Source organism: Camponotus floridanus, unplaced genomic scaffold (assembly GCF_003227725.1).
Source record: "Camponotus floridanus strain SB8 unplaced genomic scaffold, Cflo_v7.5 scaffold62, whole genome shotgun sequence".
Lineage (NCBI taxonomy): Eukaryota > Metazoa > Arthropoda > Insecta > Hymenoptera > Formicidae > Camponotus > Camponotus floridanus.
The window spans coordinates 693,076-719,495 of NW_020229792.1; the positions used below are offsets into that span (position 1 = coordinate 693,076).

At 35.1% G+C, this 26,420-nt stretch overlaps 1 protein-coding gene and 1 long non-coding RNA gene across 3 annotated transcripts in view; one reads left to right on the forward strand and one right to left on the reverse strand.

The window, feature by feature from the left end:
* Nucleotides 1–26,420, reverse strand: part of LOC109610256 — a 115,667-nt gene that overhangs the window by 364 nt on the left and 88,883 nt on the right. The gene's annotated exons all lie outside the window — the stretch shown is intronic.
* LOC105254666 (neural-cadherin-like) overlaps nt 14,502–26,420 on the forward strand; it is a 73,126-nt gene continuing 61,207 nt past the window's right edge. For both annotated transcript variants that reach the window (XM_025413215.1, XM_025413216.1), the window contains exon 1: nt 14,502–15,379. The gene's annotated coding sequence lies outside the window, so the exon portion shown is untranslated. The remainder of the gene's footprint in view (nt 15,380–26,420) is intronic.

Below are 26,420 nucleotides of genomic sequence, written 5' to 3' on the forward strand. Positions count from 1 at the left end.
AGCGAAAATGTCGGATGTATGATCGACGGCAACTTCACCCTAGTGTCGCGCCGACACTACACAAGTCGAATTGATGGTTAATCAAGACGCGCGGAAATGTATACTCGTAATTCGGTACTCGACGCGAATGCATTTTTCAATACAGCAATAATTTTACTAAGCACGTCATTAATAAAAAAAAGCCGATATTCCGCGATTTTCTGTTAATCAAATCACTCGATCCGGTGCCCCGATTCGCGCGCTTTACTTCGTTCTCTCTCTAATTGAGAGTTACATTTAAATAATCGAAAAGCTCGAAATAGAGTATAATCTAATCAAACATTGTGGAGAAATAATTACCAAAGCGTAACAATGATTTATCGCTTTGCAATTATTATTGTATCTATCGCGGAGATATCCTTATTTCGGACGAGTAAATCGCGCGTATCCGGCGTCTCGAAATTACGAATCATCGATACAGAAAGTGGATTAAACGCGCGGTTTGATAATCACGCTCGTGGGGTGCTCGTGAATATAATTACGAAATAATAACGCGACGACACGCACCGAGCGACTTGTCGGCTCGGCTCTCACCTTGCGAATGACAGCGAGGTTACCGCGACCATTCTACCGCCCTGTGCGTGAAAGTAAACAAATACCGAGCGCGACCACAATGTGTGTGTGTGGGTATGTGTGTCGCCTTGCCTCCCGCTGCGAAATATTTTCACGTATTACAAAGTATAAAATACGCCGAGTATAATTTTGTTTTCCCTCGCGTTTTAAAAATCAGTATTTCAATAAATGATTTATTATCATTTTTACATTTTGTGCCTGATTTTTAAACATGAGAAACCGAGAAAAGGCATCGACTAATTGTACAATGAAAAAGATAATAATAATTATTATTGCTAATATTGGCAATAATATTGTCATAGCCTTATGCGTAATAATAAATACAGCTATCGCCAAAAATTACTATAATTATGATAATTACAGCTATGTTTTGTTCTCTCAGTGTGTTAATGTCATGTAAGATAAATTAATTTCGTTTATATATTTGACGGCGAAACTTAATACATGTACTTAATTAAAAGATTATTGTCGATATATTGTATTAAATTCCAATTCTAACATGTTATAATTTTTATTGAGATGTAAATTTATTTAAAGAAATAAAATTTATTTTTACTTGGAAAACGAAAATAAATAGCATATATGTATATAAATTGTTTTTCTTATTATTAAGTACTCTCCTTTCAGATTTTGTTTATTCCAGGAAAACAAAATTTTATGATTTTTAATGAAATACAAAAATAAAATTAAATAAAAAAATTATCTATATTATTAATGTATATTTTATTGTTCGGAGATATATATTTCGCAGAAATGATTAAACTGATTTTCGCAAAATTTGCGATATCTTACAATCGATCCAACTTGGAATATTGGCTACATGCCATAGCAGAATTTCGTTTGAAAGGGGAATTGCGAAGAGAACTCAACTCAAAAATGGGCGTTACCGTGCTTGCTATTGATTTTACGACAAGAATCCGCCTGACAGAAATTATAAATTGTTGGCTTTTGAGTTCCAGATCAATTGGTGTAAGCAGACAAAACTTGGCTTTAAAATTTACAAAAAAAGGCAATATATTTTTGAACGTCACGTAAATTTTTGGAAACACAGAAATAGAATTCTATATTTTTATGAAATAAATTTCTCGAAATAAATGATCTTTTATTTCAAGTATATTTTATCACGAATTCCTGCTGCTCTCCGATGATAGTAGAATATTATTTCCATCGTACATTTATCCATTCGAGTTATAAATGTAATCGAGCAATACATGTATCTCTCGCCACATTGCGCATGCAATTTATATTATAATGCTATAAGTTAGTGCGTAATTTTTATAGTCGCATTCTCCGGGTAGTTTCAGATGCAAAAATTTTTTTTGTATCGCGGAAACATAGGGACGGAAAAGAATCGCAGCGTTATAAATCCTGCCCCGGAGTACAAAATTAGAATACGTCGAGCGTCGTCGTGTTGTTTTTTTGCAAATCACGACAGTACCATTGTTTGCATTAATTTGTGCACTTTAAGAAACAAAAATAATTCTGCATATATTTTTTTAAAAAGATATTGATTTAAGAAGGTATTGATTTACTAAAAGTTTTACTTTAATTTGCACTTGTCAATTAATCGTGAACTGATTGATAATTTTCTTTTTTACGTTATTATTTTTTAGTTATAATTTTATATTTTAGTCCTTTTTTCTCTTTTTTTCTCTCTCTCTCTTTTGAATATTCCTTTTCTTTTTTTTTCTTTATATTTTATTATGGTTTAACCAGAAATGTTCTTCCCTCGAATGCATGAACTTTGCCTGTGTAAATCTCGGATAATTCAATTAGAGATGCGATCAAGCCATAGCTGGACTATCGATATCATGGAACGCGCTATCGAAATACTTAATTGGAAGCGAAATTTGAACATTATATTCTTCTATAAAAAGATTTATCGCAATATCATAAAATTCAAACGGTCGAAATGGTTAAACAACAGAATTGGAGTAAATTGCTGAAAAATAAACCAAGATATTGTGATTTATAAAACTACGATTGGTTTCCGTTTTAGTTAAACATATCATACAATTTAATTTCGAGATAGTAATCAAATTTTCATATATATATATATATATACATTTGATAGAAATAAAAATAAAATTTATGTTAAACGTTTAACTTTATTACTTTTATTTATGGGATCGAACAAAATTAGCTATGATCGCTTACAAATGAATCTGATCTTCGCAAGATGAATAATCCAGACACATTCAATGAAATATCCGGAACCATAGCGTAATAATAGCAATGATTCGTAGCTATTTGCTAGTAAGTGAACTATTACATAATGATGCTGATTTTGAGACATTTCTCACTTATGAAGATATGAAAGGAAATTGCAAATTTAGTTGTACTTTTCGAAATTTTACCACTTGAAGGAAATAGGATATTTTTTCCGCTAAAAATATTTTTGAATGTAAATTATTCTTAGATTTCAAAATTTTGTTCTAATGTTTTATAATTTCATATTGTTTCAATTGTTTATTTATATTCTGAGAATCACACACACACATATTATACTCTCTAGGAAATTGCTTTAATGTTAGAGTATCCATAAGTATGTCTAAATAATTTTACTTAATATATTATTAAATAGAAATATACTTATTTAATATATTTATTTATTAAAATATAATATATTTACTTATTTGCTTAATATTTATTTGCTTATATTTATTATCTTTCATCTTCATAATGAACACATGTAGTTTTTATTTATATAGTATTCTGTACAATTTAGTTGCAAAATTTAACTAATATTATTAATTTAACGAATACTGTTATTATTAATGTCTCAATAAAATGGATTGTAGTTCGACAATCCTGGTAGTACCATATTCAAATTATTGGAAAAAGCATTACATACTGATTTGCATGTGTAAAGCTTTTCAAATTCGAAAGTACTTTGTGTGATGCACAGTTCACCGAGTGCATTCCTAGTATAACATTATCAAACGTTTATGTTAAAGAAGAGAAATAATATTATATATTGTACTGTCTCAATACAACATTTTTTCATTTGATTTTTTTTGGTAACATGTTGAAGTTTAACTTTAAATGTTTACTGACCTGATTGATTAAAATTGCATTAAAATAAATAATTTAAAAGAGATTACAATCTTAAATATTTGCATATTTAATAAAGCATTTAATTTTAAAAAATCTTGATCTATTCTATCTAATATTTCCAGATCATGTTCAAGAAGAATTTACTTTAAATTGTTGTTCAAAGTACATATTTGTATAAAAGAACGTGCGAAAAAATAAAATGACCTATACTTGAAGCTTTTTCGTCAAAGCTTTTTCATTCCTTTGTTACATTGTATGCTTTCTTTTCTTTTCTTTTTCAAAGAAACGCATATAGTGTTTTCATATAAATTCGATTTTGCTTTCTTTATCTTCGCGCGTGTTTATTATATTTAAAATAAGAGCACACAATAATTTTTCTAAAATCCATTGAATGTGTTTTCTATCTGGACCATCATGGTATTGGAAAAATGAACGATGTATACCAGTCGATATATTAATAGATATTTATTTTCATCATAAATCACGCACGCTATACTGCTATTCGTGTTTCTCTGACAAAAAGGAAAGAAAAGAAGAGAAAGGAAGCACACACAACGCAGCAAAGGAATGAAAGGAAAGGAAAACTGCGCTGGTTCTCCAATAATTTGCAACACATTCGTTACGTCAGTATTTCGTTGCCAATGATTTTGAAATACTCTTGTAGTGATAATATTAACGTTACAGTAGTTTACAAAGAACAGAGAATAAAAACTAATGTTTATACACAAACGTATAAAAATAAAATTACATACAAGCATATAGAAAAGACTTCTAACGTTTCTAAAATTAAAAAATGTGGTAAGTTGTGTGATTTACGTAATTTAATATTTCTTTAGAATTAAAACACAAACAATAATTTATTTACTTGTTAATCGTTATCAGCCTAAAACTAGCGTATAGTGCTTAAAAAAGCTTTTAAAATATCTCCTTAAAATTCGCAATTTCTCAAACTCTCAAAAAAGACAAGCTTATTTATCTTGAAGACATCATAAAGCAAGGTGGCATCTTGTGAAGACAACATGAAAGCTTGGAAGATGAGCTTAAACGTCAAAGTCTCAAAGCAAGCGTTTGTTCTGGGTTATAAAACTAGAAGTTATTTAACTTTTTTTTCGTGTTACAAATTTTGTCGGATAAAACTTGAGTGTTATGTTTAAGTAGAATATGAATGCTATATATAACATATGTAATATATTCTTTATATATTTTGTATTAAAAAAATTGTACAATTTTTGATATCCAACAATATTTTAATATTACATTATATATTGCGCTCTTAAAAATTTCATTTGAATATCATATTTCTGTCAGTGAAAATTTAGTTATATTATCGTGATTTTAAAAATGTCTAATAAATTGCATTTTTAATATTTAGACAAAAATACTTTAAACACGAAAAATAGGAATTAAAACATAGGATAATATTCACGAATCACATTTTCTGTGACACTTTTTAAATACTTTCCTTCATGTATACAATACTTTTTATAAAAAAATATTTAAATTCTGTGATTTTAAAATCGATCAAACACCTAACTGTTTATAAAATGATTCATGCACTCATTTGTACTTTTTACTGTAGAAATTAAATCAAGATAAACCATTCTTTCTTTTGGCATTTAAATGTCTCTTTTCCATCTTTCACAATTATATGTATATGTGAGACAAACAAAATATGTGTGCAGCAAAGTATAAAACATTAAGCAAAATGAATTATACTTTTTTCTTTTGAGTATGTGCACATACATGCCAGAATTGTCACAAACGTAGAATATATTGCTCTTTATCCGACTATGAAAAGAATTCGGATGACATTTTTTTCTCAATTTAACTAAATGTGTAAAACTAGTGATATTTAAATTTTTGCAACAATCATTTTTAAATCTATATTTTTTTTACTACTAAAATCTACTTAAATATCTATAGAAACAAAAATAAATTTTCATTTTTGAGTGTATAAATATTTAATTATCCTTCCCCTTTTTTAATTCACGCAAATATTTATAAAAGTAAAAATTCTCTGTCTTCTTCTCTTTCTCTTTCCCTTTAATTGGTATAATAGCGACAGTAATAATGTCGTTGATATTTCGCCTCAATACCATATTGTCGAGCAAAGCAATTAATTTATGAACATAAACGTATAAGAGATGGATTGCACAATATGATTATGCCATAAACGTTATTATGTTATTACTGAGAGCGGAAGTTAGACTCAAGTAAATCTTCGCACCTCGCCAGATATTGTATTCGAGTTATTCGAAACTTGGTGAAGAATCTCTCGTCTAAGAATATGTCATTTTCGCAACAAAACTTGGATATATCTTTCTCTATTCATTTTTCGATGTTTAAAAGAATCTACTTCGATTTGACTCCATAAATTCCATGTATAAAAAAGTGCGGCTTTAAATATATAAAAATAAAAATCTATTATATCAAAATTTAATATATAAAAAAATTCTCTTTTTATAAAAAAAATTGTGTACATTAATTTTGTGTACATTAAAAATTCCTTTCTGTTTAAAGTAATTTGTGAGAACCGATTAATGTGTTTTAAAAAATTTTATCATGGTGAATATTATTTTTTAGTAATTGCTGGAGCTATTTTGAATTATAAATTAAGGCAAAAGAAATAAATTTATGGCCAGTTTTTTTCTTTGTTCCCACGCCATTGCTTGCCGCAACAGAATTTTTTGCTTTACCGAATGCTGAGAGTGTTAGATTGCAGGTAAATGGCCGTCCGATAGAAACCGATAAAGCGAGGCATAATACGGGATTAATGCGAATCGAACGTGATTCCTGATTAATAATTTCAAGGCGGCACGCCCGGTATAGCAGCATAATTGGATTCGCGATCATCGCAGTTATAAAATTCTCACGTAGAAACATCGACGAGAGGTAAATGTTGAGCTTCAAATGAACAACCATTCCGAATTAAAAGTAATGAGAATTGAAATATAGTTAGATGTAAAAATAAAAATGAGAAATAAAATATAATGTACAAAATGTACACACACATATATAAGATCTTATACAAGTTAATTATTTATGCAATCAAAAATGCTTTAAAAACATTTAAATCTCAATAGTCTTAAATTTTAGTTGCCTCTTTTTTAAAATAATATATATTAATAATATAAGCTGAAGAATATATCTAAGTGTTACATTTTGTTCACTCAATTTCAATCATCCCTAACAGTTATAGTTATAGTTATGGTTAACGACCGACATAAAAATCAAGGCGAAATACACACACACATAGAGCTTTGGTTATTCTCATAAAGTGCCCAAGTAATATTAAGAAATATAACAGTTGCTTATAGATTTAATCCATTTGCAGTAAATTTTGTTTACGATAAAGTATTATGTCAAAACAAAATTACTGCTGAAGATAACGAAAGAAATGTTCCATTAAAAGTCTATATATTGTATATATGATATTTTATTGCATATATAAAAAAACTTTCCACAAATATCTTATCTGGATATAATTTCTTTAATTAAAATTTATTATTAAATACAATTTATCATTTTAATTTACCATTAAATCTATTATTAAATATCAATTATACGTGTCACATCGAATATAAAAATTTCATAAATTATTGAGTTAAAAGATAATATAATTTAATCTAAATTTATATTGTTAATCTTCAGTATAATAAAAATACATAAATATCATTCTACATATTGTATAATGATCTGGAATTTTTAAAAGTCATTATCTTAAAAGTAAAAAGAAACTATTGCAGTATATCGCTAATATTTTAATCTTCAATTTAAATCAAACATGATATGTCTTTGCGGTTGTTATAAAATAAAACTAGCCGATCGATAAGTTCCTTATACTGCATATCGTGGAGAAAGAAAGCAACTTTGTACAAGCTTTAAATGTCATTCCGCGCACATATTCGCCCGCGATTGAAGATTTAAAAAGTGCAACATCGATTCCCGTCGCGTCTTGCGTCGGGATGAGAGAAGCCATCTTCTTGTACAACACCTCATCATCCGCGCGAATAATATGGGGTCTCTTGCCGGGTCGGGTCAATCATATAGTTTAAATTCCGCGGCCGTCGTATATCGATCTACTCTCGCCTGATACGAGATTATACGTAAGACGTTCGACGTCGTGCCGAGGCTAATGGAGGTAAGACATTTTCGGTGGAATATCTCGGGTAAAGTGGTCGATTACTGCTCCGTCGCGTTTCCTGCTCCGGATCCGCTCGTGCCCTCGGATGCGGCCCGACAATAAATAGACCGAGGTCGGGGCTGTGATAGACTTTAAGTACTAATCTCATCAAGGCGACGACGACGGCCAATCGCTAATGTAACCGGGCGGATATTACTCCGCGCACGGACGAGATCTTTATTTTCATTGTCGCGAATAGATTGTGAAAAATCGGACACGGCAATGACGGCGATCTTTCATCGACAATTTATTGTCAGTTAATAATAATTAAAAAAATGGCACTATCGAGAAAAATTTATCGGGGAATTTCGATCGCGTCGTAAATTTAATAAAGTGAGATGGAAATGAAAATTGAGATAATACTATTAGTATTGTAACGTGGATATTTTTGTTTGTACAAAATATGTCAGCAGCCGTGTTATCGAGCTGGATTACGCTACGAAGTATTAATATTTAAGTTATCGAATTGACGAGAGCTCCTTCCGTGTTTGCGAGAATAGTAGAAATGTAAATCTGCGCTGATTAAACCGTATAGAACAATCGGGATTCGAATACAATTCGTCTCTTCGATCGGCGAAATATTATTCCAAGCGGGTCTGCGAGTGGCTGAAGACAGCGAAAACAACTCCATCGATCTTCACCGTTAAGGCCTGGGGCATTGCTAAACTTATTTGAAAGCTTAACAAACGCTTAAAGTGGAAGAGGGTTAAGAAGCAATGACAATCTAACTCACTACTAGGATCGGAACTTTGAAACTCAACCGCTGTTTCCACCAAACAAAAGCGGATTACTACAAAGCGATCTTCCAGTGTTATAGTATTCCTCTCTTTCTTTCCCTTTATTTTTTCTCTATACATGAAATAGAAATTATATTAAAAAAATATTTTAAAATATCACATCGAAATATTTTAAAATATCACATTTAAATTTATGGCTGGAAAAATGTTATGTAATAAATTTAATTATTTATTTTATGGTTTTTAGAAATATTATTGTAATCATACTAATATTTTTTTAGATTATTTTATAAGTATTTTTACAAGAAACTAATAAAAGATTCTTTCACTCAGAAATGTATAGCGTAAAATATTATGTTTTTTTATTAATATTTCTCTTTTTATAAAGTTAAAACTTATGAATGCAGAAATAATGAGATATTTTCCAGTGACCAATTTGTATTTATTTATTTTATCAAGAGAAATTTAAAAAAATATAAAATTTTGTATAAATAAAATTTATATTATTTTCTAAAATAGAAATGATTTTATTTATTCATGTATTAACAAATATTGATAGAAAATTTATACTTATTATTTATTCACTATAGAAATCTACTGGCGTAGAGAGACAGGTTGCCCCTACAATTATGCAATTCTCCGTACTTCAATATGTGAAGTTTTCACTCTGGAACATTCATTCCATTCACGTCAACGTTTTTTAAAATATTTCTTTTGCAATGCTTATGCAATATAATATGAAAAATATTTCGAAAATTTATTTTCGGATGCATTGTCAATAGCGAATATCATTGCAATTATGCGTTTGCGGGATGTCAATGAAAATTCAAATATTTGATGGTTATTTTTTAGACACTTAAAATGACACGTCCTTTGTCGCCTCGCCGTTCGGCGTCGGCGTACGTGGATTTTTTTGTCATTACCAGAGTTTTTGTCATGCGTGCTCGGGATGTAGCTTTGTTAGTCTTTAAAATAGGTTGTAACCCTTGCACGCGAACAGAGTAAGCGAGAGCTCGTGAAGTGGATGCGTCAGAGTGGATGAGGCTGCAATATTCAAATGCTGTTAGGGAGGATTTTCTCGTCCGCAGAGAATGCATAGACCTTGGAGCTGTCTTGGATCAACACGGTGCATTCAAGCGTAGTGTCGGGCGTAGGGTCTGAGATTTGGATTCCGATTGTCTTTCTTGCAGCGTAATCTCAAGCGTGCCTATCTCATTCTTTTGGATATGCTATGATGAATATATTACGACAAAAGATCTATAGTTATTAAGTTACCTATAGTTATAATAAAAAAAAGGATAAAATTCAAATTTATTATTAATTTATTATTAATAGATTAGAGCTAAAAGGATTACTTCTAGATAAACTTAAATCGCGAGATTTAACTGTATAATATCAATAATATAAGTATAATAGATTAAGGATAAATGTACGGAGCTCTCTTAGATATAACACTCGTATATCAGATAATACGGAACAATAAACATTTGAGGGAGTAAAAAGTTGAGAGAATTTTTCCAATAAATATTACGCTCTCCCTTCGCCTGATAATTCATTCTCCAGTTATTGATACTGTCAGAAAGATAATTATTTCCACCGTTTTCACCGCTGGAATAACGAATAGCAGAAGAGATAACAATAACAAGACTACAGTAATGTATTTTTCAGACGGTAACATAGATTTATTTCTTGTAGATTTGAGATGCTAGCTTTCCGTAAATAGATGTGCAGTGTCGTTCACAATAACTTGAATATAAATATATATTCTGGTGTTTGGTGTATTCTATCTTTTAATATGCATGTTTTATTGTTATATATTATTAATAATATTTTACAGAATTAATAATATTCTATACTAATAATATTAATAATATTCTATATTAATAATATTAATAATATTCTACTGTAGAGCTTAGAAAATAAAGCTATGAAGTAAAATGACCGAGATTGACATTGTTAGAAGCAAAAGATAAGATACTTAAATAACCGAAAATTGTGTCGCAATTATTTCTCGTGAAACTTACACGTGTGAAAATGTTATATAACTATGATAAATGCGAAAAAGAGGTCCTTATACGAATTAAATATCTAAAAATAGCTGTGCCACCGAGTGTACGCGATATTTAGTACGGCGAACATTTCGGAGATATATTGCCTCTGCGGGGCAAAAAATCCGCCAAAAGGCACCATTACGTATATATATGCGTTTTAAACTGTTAACGCGGATTTAAGATCGGCGATAAATTTGCATCCGAATGCAGAAACGACGACGAGACGCATCCCAGCGCGTTGTATGCGAAAAGATCGTAAAAAGAGTATTCGCAGATTTATGCTTCCGCGACGATCTCGCCGCGGAAAAATTCAGAGGCTGTATTGAATCCTTTGCGAGTCGAGAGATGCGTGTATTTCATGAAAGTTATAAATCCTCGTTAAGAGCAGGTTACCCGCGTATGGGTTAAATAATACCGGTAACTTTGAGAGAAATTACCGCGAATACATTACATGCATTCCCATCGGATGCGACCGTATTTCGCTTTAGCAACGAGCCGTAATTTACTGGCGTTTTCACTAATAAATATCGTTAATACGTACACGCTGTATATTTCTCATCGATCGCGCAACGTAAACCGATGAAACTAAATATAAAGACGCTTTGTTCACTAGAACGTAAACACATAAATAATTTCGTTTGAATTGCTATTCATGTGACAGTATCACATAGGTCGTGCATAGACTAAACGTAGACAAATTTGCAATTTCCGATAATTTTTGCGGTAAATTAAATTCAATTATATCGGGTTTCAAAGCAATAATTACGCCAACGCTAGCAGTGCGTACGAGTAGTGCATCTTATTATATATTCTTATCAGGTTAAAATTAAATTCATAATTCTGTGTTAAAAATTTATATTGAATAAATTCTAGATTAAATTTTCAAATAAATTTGCAATTAATAACGTGACGGAAAATTATCGCGCAGAATTCGTTAGTCAATTAAGGCTGCGATTGTCATCGTGTCTAAGTGCTTTTGTTCAATATTGAAAGTTCCTGTCGGATCGCTTTGACGAGCGACCATTAATCTTTCGGTTTCATTCGATCGATCGTCATTGCGTCATTTATCACATCATTCGCCGGGTTGCAGCCCGTGACTCGTGACATTTCGAGTTTCGGCGGGCGCCCCTACGATGAAAATGACGGTGTTTCGCGCAATGTTGCCCCCAGAATGGGGAAAGACAACAAAAAGAAGGGCGCTGCGCACGAGCGAACACGACGCGTGCTGCACTCCTCGCATCCGGCTGTGCAATATCGTGACGAATATCCGACGGGCGATGATAATACGAGTCTGAATAATAGCTTTGCGCGAAAAAATGTGAGGGACTTTGAGCGGGAAAAATTTACAGGAGCGCGCATGCAGGTTGAGAAACGCGTCTAGAAAGGATGAAGGGCGAGATCGGTGATCGAAAAGTTTGCCCGAGTCGCTTTGTCGTTTCGTATTTCATTTTCTTATGTACAAAGTAGAATCGGATGCAATCTTGATTACGGATATTAGGAACAAACTAAGAAAATAATGAGTTGTTTGAGTGAAGAGCGACGCGATCCTTGGGGAAGTTGTTCAATATTGAACATTACAAAGCTTTGAAGAACTAAGTCTCAAGAGAGGGAATGTAATTATAAAATGTAATATATATATATATATATATATATATATATATATATAAATTTTGATTTTGAATTTATTTCAAGCGGATTTTACTTTAATAGAAATTTTAAAAGACGTAATTGTGTTAAAATATTCGAAGTTGAAGAGTATAATTTTGAATGTCGGTATACAATTAAATTTCTCTTTACTGAAAAATTATTTCTATCTAAATCAATACGATTCTACTATTTCGTCTCGTATTCTTCTGGATCAATAATTCTCACTCTTCCGTTATTGGTGTCACTCTAAATACGTATCTTAAATCAAGATACATCTTTTATTTATTTCTTCTCTTTTAGCTTAATTTTATTATAATTCTTAGATAAATATGCAAAAAAATAATTTTAATTTTAGAAACTATAGAAAAGTTTTATTGATAAAATTTTATGAATAATTTATTGATGCATCTTAATTGAACATTCTTATTATTAATAAATAATATTCTTATATGTAAAAAATATTAATTCTATTTCTAATTTTTATCAAAGCAATTTGAAGATACTTTTTAATTAAACGCAATTAGTTGCGTATAAAAATTTGCTCTGTATAAAATAAATGTGTTCTATATAAGAATAAAGGCAAGGTTGCAAGATCACGGTTTCTACGTCGTGGCACAGAAATGTCCACGAAATCAAAGGCGAACGAAAATAGACGTGAAATCCACGCATACTAGGTAGACCTGGTGTCCATTTCGTACATGTTTAGCGCGAGATTACGACATTTAGGATGCCGGGCGTTCGAGGTACGCCAAGATGAATTTTAGGCACGTCCTGATGTCGTGCGAAATAGGGCCAGGAATCGCGATCGGTTACGATATCGTATGGTTGCGCATTCGCGACGAGGAGAGATCGAAACTTTATCCCTCGATGTACCAGATGCAATTATTCATCCGTGTTTCGTATATCTTCCGGTTCATTAACGAGCTCGGTCGGTCCACCACCTCGATCTCTTATCGCAGCTTCACCGCTCCTGACGAGCTATGCAAATAAAACGGTTCGTCGGTAGTTGAGCAAAAAGGACGGAAAAGGAAAAGCTAGTTACGCAACATTGAGTAATTTTCAAATGTCATTAAACGCCACCGTTTCGATAAAACGCTTCTACTCCATCGATCTTCCTCTCGCGACGTTTTTCGCGTCTTCCCCAGCAAAGTTTCGTGTGCCAACTCACGTATCACCCAGGCGATTGCTATACGTTGCCCATGTTTTATTAGAGACTTTTCTCCAATAAGGATGATGGCATGTTTATTATCCATCCCGTAGGTTTCCGTGGGTTTGCGATTTTGTGAGAATGAGACGTATGTTCGCGAATGACTCTCAATTTTCGTGAAGCTCGCCCATCAAGTAACAGCTTTCCAAGTCAAACCTAACGAAATGCCATCTTCGCGAAGCGCAAGTTGTCGGAATTCAATCGTTTGAATGACGAACGAAAGATTAATAGTCACCAATTAACAATCGCAACAGTCACGAATAAGTATCTCGGCGATTGAATCATCGCGAAAGCCCATAAATCCGTGAAAATACGCGATTCATCGCGCGCGTTCCTTGGCAGACGCGAAGACAGGGCCGCGAGGTTAACGAGAAAAATCGCGCGATAAAGAATCAGATTCGCGTTTTCGCCAGATCCCTGCTCCCTTCGCGGGTGTAATACGTCGTAAGAAATCTATCTCGGGGGGAGGGGGGGTCTTCCCTATCCGGCGAGTATCGTTCGCCAAGAATCCGCAGGTCATCGAATCCGAGAGGCAACCCCGTCGCGCCACCCCCTCGAGTCTCGGCGACCATCCCCGCCGCGTTATCTTCATTCTCGATCGTGGATGTTAGGGTGACGCGCGCGAGGGCAACTTGAACGGCACGCAGGCAACGTACACGAGCGAAGCGTGACTCGTGCGCGCGCGCGCGCGCGCAGCCTGCAACCCCTCGAGGGGGGTGAGGTTCCTCATGGCGGCGGCGGCGGCGGCGGCGGCGGCGATGGTGGAGTCGTCTACATCGAGGGGTGAGGAAGGGCGAGTCGAGTAGCGCGCGTACGAAAGGGGGAACGAAAGGGGATGTGGCGGAAAGACGACGGACAGAGAGAGCGAGAGAGAGGGAGAGAACGAGACCATCGGTCGACCATCCGCGCTGATGGTGGGGACTCGACGACGAAGAGGTGGTGGTAGGGAGTTCGCACGTCGACCGGAACGGCCCTACCAAGTTTTATCCAACGATCCGGGAGGCTCGTCGAGGTAGTGGCCCGCGCCCCACAGCCGCGACAGCTCGAAGCGCGCGCGCCGCGTTTCTCCGCGTCGAGTTGCGCCTCTCATCGGACCGAGTGGAGTTGCGCGCGAGGGAACGGCGAGGCAGACGAGAGAGAGAAGGAGAGAAGCGTGGTGGCGGTGGTGTAATACAGTACACGGTGAAAGCGACGACCGCGCGTACCCGAGAGCCTCTCTCCCGAGGGCGCCACCCCAGCGAAAGGGGTCGTCGTCGGCGTGACGTTTCCGCGTTTCATCGCGAAATTCCGCGAGAGTGTCCGCGCCGTCCGAGAGCAAAGGAGTCCGAGTGCCGCTACGAAATCTCCTTATTTTCGGAGTAACCGTGTTGCTTTCTCCTGTGTCTTCCCCCGACGTTCGATCGTTACTCGAATCGCATCGGTGGATGCTCCTTCGACCCTCCGAGAAACGGACCTGCGGGTGAAAGTGCCCGGGTGGTAGTGCAGAGACGAGGACCTGTCGACGGGTTCTCGCGACACCGTCGTCCTTCCGGTATCCAATACCGGTTCCGGTGAACGTGGCGAGAGAAGCTGGCTGGTGCCGCGACTCCACAATTTCGCGGTTACCCGTCGAGCCGGAGAGATATACCTGGTCGCCCTGCCCAGTTGGAACGAGCGGCTGTTTTTTTCTGCCGAGCTGCCTTCACAGGGGTGGCGGAAAGGTTGATTGTACGCGCACACGGGGAGTGTCGCAGGTGCGGAGGAACTCGGGGATAGCGTACGCGCGAGGAGGGGTGTCCTCGCGCAACTCCCGCGCAACGTCGGAAACACCGAGTCCTGGGGAGGTGCCGTGATTCTCCTGTGTATGTGTGTATACGGGACGCATTAGCACCTGGCCATCGATACCGTACGTATCAACTTCCCATCTGAATCTAGAGCGCGACGCGAAGCCGCGTTACAGCCTCTCCTTAGGTTCTCTCCTACACCCCCAAACAGGTTATTGATTTTGCCCAAGTAAGGAGGTACAGATGTAGCCCCGTACGCCCTGCGGCCTGCGACCTGCTCTCTTTCACCCTTGTCCTCCACTCCCTTCTCTCTCTCTCTCTCTCTCTCCCCCTCCCCCTCTTTCTTTCGGTTATTCCTTCTGGTGCCTCATTCCTCTGTCCATCGCTGTCTGTTCGTCCATCCATCTATCGCGCCTTCATAGGGCGACTGTCCTTGATCCTGCGTATCTCTGAGACAGGTGAACTTATGATCCTTTTACAGAACACATACACACCCTTCTTTTTGAAAATGCGCGTGGCGTTGCTTGCTGTTCGGCGATATGTCATAAACCATTGCATCGCATGGAATGCGATATTCAATTCCTTCTTAAAAAGAAGGAGATGGCGGTGTAGACGTTTGTGATGCACAGCCGCGGTGTGTCTTACATGTGCGAATTATACTCTCAAAGGATATTTACTATTGGAGGTACTGCGCGTCGAAAGTTCGTTTAAGATGCTGGAAATCGCACGTAGGAGATAAAATGGATTCGCGCCGACCGGATCCTGCAAATTGCATTGACACGATAAACACGCTTCGGCATAATTGCAATTTATGTGATCGATGACGCGTTTATGCTTGTCAAAGTTTATCATATCGTTCTATGTTAAGATTCTTCGAGCAAAAAATCTCCCCTTAATTTTAATTCCCGCGAGAAATTATTCATTTTTAAATATAGATATCTCAAGATTTATTTCAGCCGAAATCTCGGCTAAACAAGCTGTTATAGTTCGCTTATATCAAGATTAAAGGCAATCGCAAAATGTCATAGCATGCCTCGAGACGGGCATGCCATCGATCACATCGGTATTGCGTGAATTTGTCGCATATATAGTCTCTATTTTTTCCGAAAGCATTCCATTTTATCACGAGAGCTTGTCGCATATCGTCGATATAGACTATACAACATACAACTCTTACGTGGCTCTAGAATATTTATATTCTAGTCTCTCAATTATTCATCCTCGACACATAATCTGTTGTCGTCAATTTTTAAATAAACATTCATATTGTACAAATATTCATATTGCATATCGATACGTATTTTCGAGAGTCAAAAGAGAACTCGCTCCTCGCACGTGTACAATAAAAAGATAATGAAAGATGTATGCAGAAGATTTAATAAGACTTTTTATATCAAATTTTTTCATTTCCTTTGACAATGTTACTTGATTAAATTTTTTTAAAAAATTACCCTTGTGAATTTTATACCGTCATCCATAATAGCTGTACGTAGCTTGTACGTGATTCTTGTTTTCCTCTTTTTTGAATAATTCGAAAAAAAGCCTTCGAAAGCTTTATTAATCTTTACTTTTTTTAGAGCAATATCACGTAATTGATTTTTTATTATTAAATGAACGCTAGAAAATTCATTGAACGATATAGTTTTCTTTAATTAAATTAAAATGTCATTTTCATAGCATATTTAATATTTAAATATCAGGTAAAATGTCAAGTTTAATAAACGACTGCATTATTTATAGCGGTATGACAAAGAAAAGAAGGAAAGCTTCCGGCTATTCTGTGCGTTCTCAATTTTGCCATATATATAAAGTTTCTCTTTTAAAAATAAATACAGATTGAAACAAAAAAATAACAAGTTATTTGAGAAAACGCATAAGCGCGATATAAAAAAAAAATTCTAAAAATAAAACACGCAAAATTCTTTCGTTTCCCGATATTCTCTCGGATCGCCAGAGGAATTATACCGACGTGTCAATGAACCTACGTGGCACATTGTGTGTGGAATAACGTGACTAAAGTGTGCTTCAGACAGTGGTTACGAGCAGATTCCGACTGACACCGAGGGATCGATCCGTCGGGGAACTTTTCACGGCGTTGTGTGGTCTTTCGCGAAACCGGCGACGACTCGTAGTAAATCAATAGAAGCCACGTGAACCGGCGACGAGACGATCGTTCTGTCACGCTCCGTCCGTAGAAGCGCGTCCTCCGCGAATTCGGCGAGCAAGCGGATCGATAATAATTCGGCTGAGGCCGCCTCCGCGAAGGATTTGACCCTTTGAACTCTCGACGGTTTCCCGGCCTGGCAATCGCTTCCTCTTATCGAGCCATTCTTGCGCAATATTTCTGTTAATATTAGTATTGGAGCCTGCCTGACCTTTAACAACATCATCGGAAAGTTTCGAGTAAACTTTGAGATTAACGGACGCTTAGAGAAAAACTTGTTTGCTTGTAACTGGTTTTTAATAGTAGGCAGGAAAAAATAGTTTCGAAAGATATCATTATCTATATGCTAATAATGTGAATAATAATGCCCGTTTTATGCAGAATTTTCCTCAAAATCATGTTTTTATGAAAGTTGCCTAAACCATCGTTCGTACGTTTTTATAACTTTCATATTCAGATTAGAATTTCTATTAGAATATTAAAATTAATTTTCTATTAAAATTCACTTAAATTTAAAATTTTGTTCTTATTATTATCTTTGTTATTTTAAACCTTTAAATCTTAGTTCGATGTACATATTTCGAAAAATTTTAAATCTTGAATATAACTCCATAAAAATCAATCTTTTTATAACCATTTTTCATAGAGTTTATTCTGTATATATAATAATGAAAACTAATATTTCTTTGATATATTTATATAAAATTTCTCAATAAATACAGTATTTTATCTGTATAAATATTTGTAAAGATAACTTCAATTATTTTAATAACATTTTTCTTTCCTCTTATCTCTCCTTGGATGTACTGATAAGTCGAGATTCGTAATAAGCGACGTGTGATTTGACGATGTAACTGCTTTTTGCATTAAATACTGATTACGCAGTTATTCAACGCGCAAATTATCAAATAAATATATGATAACACTCATAACATGCTTCTTATATAAAGTTGGCTAGCTATTCATAAAGGAATTATTCAGAAATCTAACATTAATCAAACATGACTAATGGACTTTCCGGATTTGTATGTATAATTTAACTACCCACTCATTTCTAAACACATTTGAATTACTCATTTAACATAATTATTAGAATATACAATCATCTATTACAATAAAATAATAATGTTGGGCACGTTTAAAATAATAAAGACGAGATGACTTGTTATTCGCGCAACAGAATTTTATTTCTAAGCTTCATCTGCCATATAAAATATGAAAAAATATTTTTAGAGGAATTTTTAAATGTATGTAAAAATGTATACACATGTAAAACTGGCTTTAAATATCGAATAAGCTTCACGCGAAACATTTTATAATCAATGTCAAGTTATATATACCTGTAATATTCCAAAAAATAATCTAGAGTCACTCCATTATCTTAGAAGCGGATCTTTAAGAGGCATCTCGATAAAAATAGCACATAGGCATGTCTGACTTGCCGCATCCGACAAAAGTATCGCAACTATTTCTGAAATTATTTGGCACGAGATACATTAGCGACGTGTCTAGAATACTTTGCAACGTCGAAAAAAAATCACAAACTTGCAGATTGTATCAAAAAAAAATATCAGCATGCATTCGTGTCCATTTCGTGTCCATTTCATCGTTGGTCATGTTTCCATTATTTTTTTTTTCTTCTTTTAAATAAAAATACAATTACTTGGAGATGGAAACATCCCGACATTTTCGATGTCACTTTTGTGAAAGCGTTATTTCGCGTCGCTCGCATGAGATGTTTGCTTTAATGACAGCGTAAGTAAACGTGTAGTCGGCGCTTTCAAGTTAATCCTGAAATTGGAGTGATTCGTATAATTTCCTCGCTTTTGAATGCCCCGCAAAATAGGATTTATCTCTAAATCCTCGACGTGTGCCCAGCGGGAGAGCGGGGGGAAGGGCGAGAACGGTCAATAGTCTCGAGGTATAGCATCGTGGCCGCAGTAACTATATTCCTAGACGCGCAATTTAATTGCTTTCGTGGCATCGCATCGCGGGGCTTCATGCTCATGTCCTTCTCTATTTCTCGTTTCGATGGAAATCTGATTGTCTAACGAAAGCGACGATAATCTAGGGAGATACAGCGACGATGATGATTGCCGGCTGATGACTGCACGGATGGCGATCCATCGGAGCGTCGGGTTAATTGCTTTCGTCCCATCGAATCACCCGGTCCTTGTTTTTCGTTTCTCGTGTGTGCGGGTCGTTCTCGTAAAATCGATTTATCAATACAATTCAAATATCTCGGCGAAAATGTCAATAATATCGAGGTAAAATGCGATGTCATCGCGGTCACTATAGCTTCCAGGAAATAAAGGCGGATTGGCCTCGTCGGATAATGCAAAGGGTGAGATAAAATAAAATGAAAAAAATTATTACTTATAGGCACAGAAATATGTGGCTATACATATAAGTAGGAATATTGTCATATATTTTCACGCGGATAATAGACTCTAAATTGAGATAGATGTGGAATGTCGATACAAGAATTGAGCTGTAAGGATACAAACGGACAATATTCTATTCGTTAATTGATTTCAAGCAAATAAATTTTTATTAAATTTTATTAGATTAAATTTATTAAATTATATTAAATTTTAATTTAACATGACACACATAATGTTCGACAAAGTGTTATATTTATCATAAAATTTTCATTAGGAAAAATTGGATTTTGAATTTATTAGAGAAATTCGAACATCGAAAAGACCGATAATTGATTGGATGGTAAAGTGGATATTGCATTATCCTTATTTGTTAACATTTAGCATATTAATCTCAGAAATGAGCATCGGGAAACCGTAATATCTAAACGGAATTTAGGATGTTTGGAATATCACGTTTGGATCCGTAATTCATTCGGCTAATACAGCGCAGTATATATTGCGAAACTATCGATATTCTCTCGAAAAGCGGCTCGAAAAGCACGACTGTGCGACTGCAGTATTGTCGTATTGTAGAATACGTCCGTATGCGCCATATCATCAGTCATACGATGTAAAACTAGCAGGTGTGGCAATACGAAGATGTTCGTTTGTTCAATTAATGGCGGCTCTTCAATCAAAACTCTGACCCAAATGCGAATATCCAATACGGTCTCGCTTGCCGTAACGTATTTTCACGTTAATAACAGCGCAAAGTAGGATTAGCGTATTATAGTTAAGTGTATTATAAAGTTTTGCAATTTATCTTGTATGATTAAATGGCATAATTAAAATCTGTGGATTAATTGAACGATAATAATAATAATAAATTTGTACAACGAAATTTTCACAAATTACATTTTTTCTCTTAACCTAAATTCAATTTTTCGATTATTTTATCATCGTTATTCAAGTATTTTCCACAGTTGTTAATTTCGTCAATAATTATTATACGTTGTTCCATTTATCGAGGTGTATTCGATTTTACACGCGCGTTTTCCGAAAACGTGGACGTCATTGACTCGTATTTGGAACACAGATCCGAATTTATCTCGCCTCTATTACGTACATTATTGCACCTGATGTCTTTACTTAATCTATCGACCATGAACCAAAAATCAAATATGCTGCAAGTATTATTTTTCTGATTTTTTAGAATACGTATTATAATTGCTGATATTCAAGAAGTCTCATTTTGAATAAAATGTCATAAAAAATGTTTAAAAAATAAAAATATATATAATATGAAAATATTTTTTCAATTTTTTGTTTTTATACGACATTTTATTTGACATTATCTGATTGAATAACTCGAAATATCCACCAGCAATTCCTCAACAACTATTCAAATATGCATTTTATCGGCGGTAACGAGGCTTTCTTCGGCGCTGTAACTTGCGGAACGATTTCCGCGAACAGAAATTTTTCAGAAGTTAATTCCGTAGAGCTGAGCGCCGATGAAGCCCAGATGTAACGGCGCAACCGTTCGCTAATTGCGTTCGCTGCATCAAAACAAAATCGCCGCTTGTGTTGGCCTCGAGCGATTTGCAAAACGGGGTCAACGACCAAGCGGCTGCGTAGCATGGGAGCCCGCCAGTGTGTCCCGAAATACGACGGAAGTTCTATTCGCGGGTCAACGTTTTCCAAGCTGGCCAAGTTCCGACGCAGCAGGACATGTTCATTAGAAACAATGGGTACGATCGCGATTTAGAATACTGCATTGGGGCTTACGAAATCCCATTTGAGAGACTGCGTCTCTCTGTACAAGTATATATCTCTGGTAATATAAACATTCTATAAATGGTACGTGTGTAGAAAATTAATGAATCTTAAAGTTCTGAGCGCGAAAGCGAGAAATATAGCATAAGAGCTTGGCATTAATTTGAAAATAATTGTTATATAGCGCCCAGATAACAAGGATACACCTTTCCCCTTTTCCCTCCGAGAAATATCAAAGATTGATGCATCAAATAAATTTTTAAAAACTATTATTAGATTATTGTATTGGGTTGTATTGGTATGTATGTGTACAAAGATATAAATATTAAAGATTGGCACAATACATAAAATAAGCGTCGATGCATATGGGAAAGGTGTCGGACAATGTACGAAATTATTGATTCAACCCTGACATATGTTGACACGCGCATACATACGGTGCATGTGCGCGCGTTTTCTTCTTTCGTGTGTAAAGGCTCGTCTCTAGTAAAGAGCTTAACGTTAGAAAAAAAGACTGACGAGAGAATTTTAAATGCGACGTCAAGCGCCATCAGATGCATAGAGCTCGTTAAACTCCGTACACAATGTTTGGATAGCATATTAATATTATTAAATATTTCAGGATCTAGTCAGTCAACTGTACCGACTATGCGCGCCATATTCCGATAAAAAATTCAATTGCAAAAGGAGAAAGCATTATCACGATGACACCTAATATTGACATGATTTTGTTTGTTATCATGATTTGTAGAATATATCGGAAATCTGATTATCGAGGTAAAAAACAATTTCTATCTCGAGTTTTCGCAATGGAAAGGTTGAAAATTAACTAGGATTTTGAATCAAAATCATTTCTGATTCCATTTCATTTCAATTTCTCTCTCTCTCTCTCTCTCTCTCCGGAGGAAAATATATTTTATAAAATTTCGATTTAACTCCAGAATAGAAAAAGAAATATCGAGGAATTTCGAAATTTATATTTTATTGGAAGAGATTTTATTCTGTTCAATAAAATCGCGATAACATTCCGTTCCTCGAATTTATTTATTACAACGGGATATAAATCTGAAAAGGCAAAATAAATTAATTCTATTCAGATTCTATTCGAATCCCTGGGAGATTAATGTGTACCGTCCAAATCTACCAGAGACGGATTGACGTAGAAAAATTGGAAAATATGTATGCAGCGGATGCTTTCCGAATGTTCAGCGCGAATGTTGCAGTCGGTCGATAAATAAATAATGAGACTAGATATTCTTAACACAGTCGTCGCTTATCGATCGTTCAAGATGGCTTCGCTCTACAAATCTCGCGGAATCTTCAGTTCCCCTCTTTCGCATCAAAAATCACCGACTGTTAACGCCGATTCCCCCAGTCTCGAAATGTTAATTCCCGCGGTCTTTATTATCATTGTACACGAGGCTTAACATCGATCCTTCGTCGCTTGAACACGACTAAGGCTCTTTAACATTTGCGTGCAACAAGATTTCTAAGCCGCGGCTTAGATCAAAGTTCACGTTCACCTCGCCGATTGCGCGGGGAATGAAGTGTAAGTGCATATTGCATAATATATTTCCTCGTAATTGTAGAGAAAAAAATCTGACATGGTATCGCGCGATTACCCGCCATCCTACATATATTTTAACGCTATTTTTCCATTCTCGGAAACGAACGCAAAATTACTGAAAAATTGACCGTAGAAATGTGCACGAGAACGCAGAGCCATAATCATCTGTCAAAATGTACATACATAATATTCTATTGAGCATTTATGTTTAAGCGAAACAAGGAAAAAAGAGCAATCAATAATCATACAAATAACTATTATTAAGTTGTTGAACGAGAGAATATATATAATAATTCTTGCAAATTACTTCTTACACGATATTATTATTTTTCTCTGGTTATAAAGTGCATTTATAAACATTTAATATTATTTTTCAGTCTTTCTTGTCATTAACTTATAATTAGATGTAACAAAGATTTATCATTTTTTATATTTTTTAATATTTTTCTAAAAATATGAATATTTTATGGCACGATATTGAGATAAAATCTAAGATATATCATAACAATTATGAAAATTAAAATTGTAAAGTATAATTTAGATGCGTTTTTTTTCGTCAATTACTCTCGTTAATTTTTGATAGAGGGGGAATTATATGTGTGATGTCATAGGGTAAATTAAGACACCATGAGATTAATTAAGAGATAATTAAAGTTGCCGCAATATAACACGTCTCTAAGTTTAATTCTCCTCACGTTAATGTTCAAACTCTTAATACTACGAACAATATTATTAAGTATCTTAATTTATTTTAATAGGTTTTATACACAAGTATTCACAGATATTGTATGGAGATTTTTTGCATATCAAATAGTAGGATACATCCTTGAAAATGATATATGCAAATTTGTGTAATTATTGTCGTGTAATTATTCTTTTGTAAAAATACAGTGATTATAAAGCATTCATTTGCAATATTATTTTCAATATAAATAACTAGCATTTTGTATTTATTTACTTATTATAAATAAAATAATATAATAAAGATATTGGCAATTTATAAAGTATATATATATTTTATAGTTTTACTAATATATCAAGATTTATTTATAAAAATATTTAAAAAATTGGATTCTTTTAAAATATATTAACCCCAAGATACATCAACTTATTAAAACCAAGAGACTATTACACCTGTAATATAAAGTCAATCGTTTTCTCTAGACGCTTGTAGTTTAGTCAGTTACATAAACGTCACAGAAAAAAAAGTGCACTTCCAAATATTTAATCTCTCCCTTTTTCATTAAAGAAACGAAAATGATCGCTAACAAGAATGAAATAAAAGTGCGTGCGCACTGCGGTCTTTATTGATGCGAGGATAAATCGCCATTTCCTCGTGCTTCGTCCACCCTCGTTTCTCGAAGGGGATGACTTTCCCCTTTTCGCGCACGCAGTTTGCGCAGCTTCACCGCGGAGCGAAACGTCACGAAGCAGGACACACACCGACCGACGACACCGTTCGTTCGTGATGCCCTGAAATATGCAGCCCGAGCGTCTGACGTTTGTCATTGTCTGCGCCGACTAAGAGTTAGGTCGGGTTATCAGACCGCCACCGCCCGCGAATATCGCGTTCCATTCGGTGCACCGCACGATTCCTGAGGTAATATCGCCGCGCGAATCGGGAACGAAATTTACATAGTTCTCCCGAACGTATCCCCCCTTCCCTCCTCCACCCGACGACTCTTTCCACCGTGCTCTCGCGTCCTTTCGCCGGTCGCTAACGAGCCGTGGAGGAGTCTTTTCAGAGACGCCCCGCCATCGCGTTGAGCGCACACCATCATCGGGGAAGCCTAGCTAGGTAGGGCCTTCCCCGCCGAGTCGCCGAAATCGCTGTGCGAGAACTTGGAGGATCGTTACCGCCAATGGGTGTTTCCGCGAAGCCGTACCTCGCACCCCCTACAAACGTCTAATTAGGGTTCATTGTTATTTGCGCACGTATGGGACTTAAATCTCGAGACTACGGCGACGATCGTAACGCGAAAACCGCTTCCGCTCCGCTTGGTTATCGCTTCCCTTCACGAGCGAACTTCGGAGCGCAACTTGGGCGATCAGATGGTATCGTTACGTAAAACGTCGTGTGAAAAGTATTCGCGTAAATTTTCTCTCGTAAAGAGCGCCGCTTTTTTCCCCTTTAATTTGCAATTACCTGTGGAAAATAAGAGCAAAGCAATCAGTATCAATATTCGCTGTCCTTGTCTCTTTAACATTAATTAATTTTCTCATGTCATCAATCGTTGATATGGTTTGTTTATATCCAGCGTAAAGATTTATATTATAATCTTTGAAATAAATTTATCTTACACGTCTTTTCGAGATACTTTGTCATTTTAATTATTTAATCAAGACGTCCAGCTTATATGTATGTATAAATTCTCTTTCTTTAATTATTCTATCATACTTAAAAATACCGAGGGAGAGAATCGTATATCGCTTTAAAAATTTATTCTTTTCTCTGCATTTAGCGTGAAGCTTCTTGAATTCAGAACAAACGGACAAAGATGGATCACTTTCAAGATCCGAGTTATATCGCAGTAGAATAAAAATTTTACATTATACTACCTTTTACATCTCCCTCTTCTTTCTTCCCCCCCCCCCCCCCCTGATGTTCTATTCGAATCGTGTTATCCGAGTGACATGGATAAGGCCATTTATGGAGCTTGTCAATAGTAATTCTGATACCGATGTGCTATTACGTAATATCGAAATTCGATTTTGTCGCCTTTTCTTAGCGCGTATCGGGTTTGGTGGCAGGTAATCTCCCGCATTCGTAATCTCCCGCATCAAGTTCGACAAATAGCTTTGGAAAGTGTTCTGAAAAACACGTATCGATCGTCCATCCTATCTCATACCACTATGAATTACTTTAATCATTATTGAATATAAATCAGAGAAATATATTACGGTGATTTTTTTCATACAAGTTAATTCAATTTTTATCTTCTGTATAAAATTATTTGTAAACTTTGTTTCATGGATTTTATCATATTCTTCTCTCGTTTAATATCTACACATGTTCAAAAGTATTATTATTATTTGTTAACAAATATTATTACTGTTGAAATTTATCAAAGATAAATTTATGTGTTGTTTTAAATGTTCAATTCAAAAATAAGTTTAGAAATAAAACGGATATAAATAATATTATTATTGTTTCATGTTATATAGAAAGCAATTTGCAATCATATTTGCAGCAGATAAATAAAATAGTAAAGTTTTGCAGCTTTAATAAAATTTTATATTTTTCCTTTCCTTTGTTTCAAATTTCTTATCCTTTGTGATAAGTTACATATTGC